Here is a 6,000-nt window from a genome sequence, read left to right as displayed (position 1 = left end):
TATATTCTTTGAATTACCAGTCAGAAACTGGCACTATATAGCAGTAGCAAAAATTGTGGGTGCACATAACCCCAATATATTCTTTGAATTCCCAGTGAGACAATGGCACTATATACCAGTAGCAAAAATTGTGGGTGCACATAACCCCAATATATTCTTTGAATTCCCAGTGAGACAATAGCACTATATACCAGTAGCAAAAATTGTGGGTGCACATAACCCCAATATATTCTTTGAATTCCCAGTCAGAAACTGGCACTATATGGCAGTAGCAAGAAATGAGGGTATTTGTAACCCCAATATATTCTTTGAATTCCCAGTCAGACAATGGCACTATATACCAGTAGCAAAAATTGTGGGTGCACGTAACCCCAATATATTCTTTGAATTCCCAGTCAGACAATGGCACTATATAGCAGTAGCAAAAATTGTGGGTGCACGTAACCCCAATATATTCTTTGAATTACCAGTCAGAAACTGGCACTATATAGCAGTAGCAAAAATTGTGGGTGCATGTAACCCCAATATATTCTTTGAATTCCCAGTGAGACAATGGCACTATATACCAGTAGCAAAAATTGTGAATGCACGTAACCCCAATATATTCTTTGAATTCCCAGTCAGAAACTGGCACTATATAGCAGTAGCAAAAATTGTGGGTGCACATAACCCCAATATATTCTTTGAATTCCCAGTCAGACAATGGCACTATATACCAGTAGCAAAAATTGTGGGTGCACGTAACCCCATTATATTCTTTGAATTCCCAGTCAGAAACTGGCACTATATAGCAGTAGCAAAAATTGTGGGTGCATAACCCCAATATATTCTTTGAATTCCCAGTGAGACAATGGCACTATATACCAGTAGCAAAAATTGTGGGTACCACGTAACCCCAATATATTCTTTGAATTCCCAGTGAGACAATGGCACTATATACCAGTAGCAAAAATTGTGGGTGCACGTAACCCCAATATATTCTTTGAATTCCCAGTCAGACAATGGCACTATATAGCAGTAGCAAAAATTGTGGGTGCACATAACCCCAATATATTCTTTGAATTTCCAGTCAGACAATGGCACTATATACCAGTAGCAAAAATTGTGGGTGCACATAACCCCAATATATTCTTTGAATTCCCAGTCAGAAACTGGCACTATATGGAAGTAGCAAGAAATGAGGGAATTTGTAACCCCAATATATTCTTTGAATTCCCAGTGAGACAATGGCACTATATACCAGTAGCAAAAATTGTGGGTGCACATAACCCCAATATATTCTTTGAATTCCCAGTCAGACAATGGCACTATATACCAGTAGCAAAAATTGTGGGTGCACGTAACCCCAATATATTCTTTGAATTCCCAGTGAGACAATGGCACTATATACCAGTAGCAAAAATTGTGGGTGCACGTAACCCCAATATATTCTTTGAATTCCCAGTCAGACAATGGCACTATATAGCAGTAGCAAAAATTGTGGGTGCACGTAACCCCAATATATTCTTTGATTTCCCAGTCAGAAACTGGCACTATATAGCAGTAGCAAAAATTGTGGGTGCACGTAACCCCAATATATTCTTTGAATTCCCAGTCAGAAACTGGCACTATATAGCAGTAGCAAAAATTGTGGGTGCACATAACCCCAATATATTCTTTGAATTCCCAGTCAGACAATGGCACTATATACCAGTAGCAAAAATTGTGGGTGCACGTAACCCCAATATATTCCTTGAATTGCCAGTCAGACAATGGCACTATATAGCAGTAGCAAAAATTGTGGGTGCACGTAACCCCAATATATTCTTTGAATTACCAGTCAGAAACTGGCACTATATAGCAGTAGCAAAAATTGTGGGTGCACATAACCCCAATATATTCTTTGAAATCCCAGTGAGACAATGGCACTATATACCAGTAGCAAAAATTGTGGGTGCACATAACCCCAATATATTCTTTGAATTCCCAGTGAGACAATGGCACTATATACCAGTAGCAAAAATTGTGGGTGCACGTAACCCCAATATATTCTTTGAATTACCAGTCAGAAACTGACACTATATGGCAGTAGCAAGAAATGAGGGTATTTGTAACCCCAATATATTCTTTGAATTCCCAGTCAGACAATGGCACTATCTACCAGTAGCAAAAATTGTGGGTGCACGAAACCCCAATATATTCTTTGAATTCCCAGTCAGACAATGGCACTATATACCAGTAGCAAAAATTGTGGGTGCACGTAACCCCAATATATTCTTTGAATTCCCAGTGAGACAATGGCACTATATACCAGTAGCAAAAATTGTGGGTGCACGTAACCCCAATATATTCTTTGAATTCCCAGTGAGACAATGGCACTATATACCAGTAGCAAAAATTGTGGGTGCACGTAACCCCAATATATTCTTTGAATTCCCATCAGACAATGGCACTATATAGCAGTAGCAAAAATTGTGGGTGCACGTAACCCCAATATATTCTTTGAATTCCCAGTCAGAAACTGGCACTATATAGCAGTATCAAAAATTGTGGGTGCACGTAACCCCAATATATTCTTTGAATTCCCAGTCAGAAACTGGCACTATATAACAGTAGCAAAAATTGTGGGTGCACATAACCCCAATATATTCTTTGAATTCCCAGTCAGACAATGGCACTATATACCAGTAGCAAAAATTGTGGGTGCACGTGACCCCAATATATTCTTTGAATTCCCAGTCAGAAACTGGCACTATATAGCAGTAGCAAAAATTGTGGGTGCACGTAACCCCAATATATTCTTTGAATTCCCAGTCAGACAATGGCACTATATAGCAGTAGCAAAAATTGTGGGTGCACGTAACCCCAATATATTCTTTGAATTACCAGTCAGAAACTGGCACTATATAGCAGTAGCAAAAATTGTGGGTGCACATAACCCCAATATATTCTTTGAATTCCCAGTGAGACAATGGCACTATATACCAGTAGCAAAAATTGTGGGTGCACGTAACCCCAATATATTCTTTGAATTACCAGTCAGAAACTGGCACTATATGGTAGTAGCAAGAAATGAGGGTATTTGTAACCCCAATATATTCTTTGAATTCCCAGTCAGACAATGGCACTATATACCAGTAGCAAAAATTGTGGGTGCACGTAACCCCAATATATTCTTTGAATTCCCAGTCAGACAATGGCACTATATAGCAGTAGCAAAAATTGTGGGTGCACGTAACCCCAATATATTCTTTGATTTACCAGTCAGAAACTGGCACTATATAGCAGTAGCAAAAAATGTGGGTGCATGTAACCCCAATATATTCTTTGAATTCCCAGTGAGACAATGGCACTATATACCAGTAGCAAAAATTGTGGGTGCACGTAACCCCAATATATTCTTTGAATTCCCAGTCAGAAACTGGCACTATATGGCAGTAGCAAGAAATGAGGGTACTTGTAACCCCAATATATTCTTTGAATTCCCAGTGAGACAATGGCACTATATACCAGTAGCAAAAATTGTGGGTGCACGTAACCCCAATATATTCTTTGAATTCCCAGTGAGACAATGGCACTATATACCAGTAGCAAAAATTGTGGGTGCACGTAACCCCAATATATTCTTTGAATTACTAGTCAGAAACTGGCACTATATAGCAGTAGCAAAAATTGTGGTTGCACATAACCCCAATATATTCTTTTAATTCCCAGTGAGACAATGGCACTGTATACCAGTAGCAAAAATTGTGAGTGCACGTAACCCCAATATATTCTTTGAATTCCCAGTCAGAAACTGGCACTATATAGCAGTAGCAAAAATTGTGGGTGCACATAACCCCAATATATTCTTTGAATTCCCAGTCAGACAATGGCACTATATACCAGTAGCAAAAATTGTGGGTGCACGTAACCCCAATATATTCTTTGAATTCCCAGTCAGACAATGGCACTATATACCAGTAGCAAAAATTGTGGGTGCACGTAACCCCAATATATTCTTTGAATTCTCAGTCAGAAACTGGCACTATATGGCAGTAGCAAGAAATGAGGGTACTTGTAACCCCAATATATTCTTTGAATTCCCAGTGAGACAATGGCACTATATACCAGTAGCAAAAATTGTGGGTGCACGTAACCCCAATATATTCTTTGAATTCCCAGTGAGACAATGGCACTATATACCAGTAGCAAAAATTGTGGGTGCACGTAACCCCAATATATTCTTTGAATTCCCAGTGAGACAATGGCACTATATACCAGTAGCAAAAATTGTGGGTGCACGTAACCCCAATATATTCTTTGAATTTCCAGTCAGAATCTGGCACTATATAGCAGTAGCAAAAATTGTGGTTGCACATAACCCCAATATATTCTTTTAATTCCCAGTGAGACAATGGCACTATATACCAGTAGCAAAAATTGTGGGTGCACGTGACCCCAATATATTCTTTGAATTACCAGTCAGAAACTGGCACTATATGGCGGTAGCAAGAAATGAGGGTATTTGTAACCCCAATATATTCTTTGAATTCCCAGTCAGACAATGGCACTATATACCAGTAGCAAAAATTGTGGGTGCACGTAACCCCAATATATTCTTTGAATTCCCAGTCAGACAATGGCACTATATAGCAGTAGCAAAAATTGTGGGTGCACGTAACCCCAATATATTCTTTGAATTACCAGTCAGAAACTGGCACTATATAGCAGTAGCAAAAATTGTGGGTGCACATAACCCCAATATATTCTTTGAATTCCCAGTGAGACAATGGCACTATATACCAGTAGCAAAAATTGTGGGTGCACGTAACCCCAATATATTCTTTGAATTACCAGTCAGAAACTGGCACTATATGGTAGTAGCAAGAAATGAGGGTATTTGTAACCCCAATATATTCTTTGAATTCCCAGTCAGACAATGGCACTATATACCAGTAGCAAAAATTGTGGGTGCACGTAACCCCAATATATTCTTTGAATTCCCAGTCAGACAATGGCACTATATAGCAGTAGCAAAAATTGTGGGTGCACGTAACCCCAATATATTCTTTGATTTACCAGTCAGAAACTGGCACTATATAGCAGTAGCAAAAAATGTGGGTGCATGTAACCCCAATATATTCTTTGAATTCCCAGTGAGACAATGGCACTATATACCAGTAGCAAAAATTGTGGGTGCACGTAACCCCAATATATTCTTTGAATTCCCAGTCAGAAACTGGCACTATATAGCAGTAGCAAAAATTGTGGGTGCACATAACCCCAATATATTCTTTGAATTCCCAGTCAGACAATGGCACTATATACCAGTAGCAAAAATTGTGGGTGCACGTAACCCCAATATATTCTTTGAATTCCCAGTGAGACAATGGCACTATATACCAGTAGCAGAAATTGTGGGTGCACGTAACCCCAATATATTCTTTGAATTCCCAGTCAGAAACTGGCACTATATGGCAGTAGCAAGAAATGAGGGTATTTGTAACCCCAATATATTCCTTGAATTCCCAGTGAGACAATGGCACTATATACCAGTAGCAAAAATTGTGGGTGCACATAACCCCAATATATTCTTTGAATTCCCAGTCAGACAATGGCACTATATAGCAGTAGCAAAAATTGTGGGTGCACATAACCCCAATATATTCTTTGAATTTCCAGTCAGACAATGGCACTATATACCAGTAGCAAAAATTGTGGGTGCACATAACCCCAATATATTCTTTGAATTCCCAGTCAGAAACTGGCACTATATGGCAGTAGCAAGAAATGAGGGTATTTGTAACCCCAATATATTCTTTGAATTCCCAGTGAGACAATGGCACTATATACCAGTAGCAAAAATTGTGGGTGCACATAACCCCAATATATTCTTTGAATTCCCAGTGAGACAATGGCACTATATACCAGTAGCAAAAATTGTGGGTGCACGTAACCCCAATATATTCTTTGAATTCCCAGTGAGACAATGGCACTATATACCAGTAGCAAAAATTGTGGGTGCACGTAACCCCAATA

This window comes from Leptodactylus fuscus, chromosome 4 (genome assembly GCF_031893055.1).
Source record: "Leptodactylus fuscus isolate aLepFus1 chromosome 4, aLepFus1.hap2, whole genome shotgun sequence".
NCBI lineage: Eukaryota > Metazoa > Chordata > Amphibia > Anura > Leptodactylidae > Leptodactylus > Leptodactylus fuscus.
The sequence above is the reverse complement of the archived record's forward strand: the minus strand, read 5'-3'. Positions refer to the sequence as shown.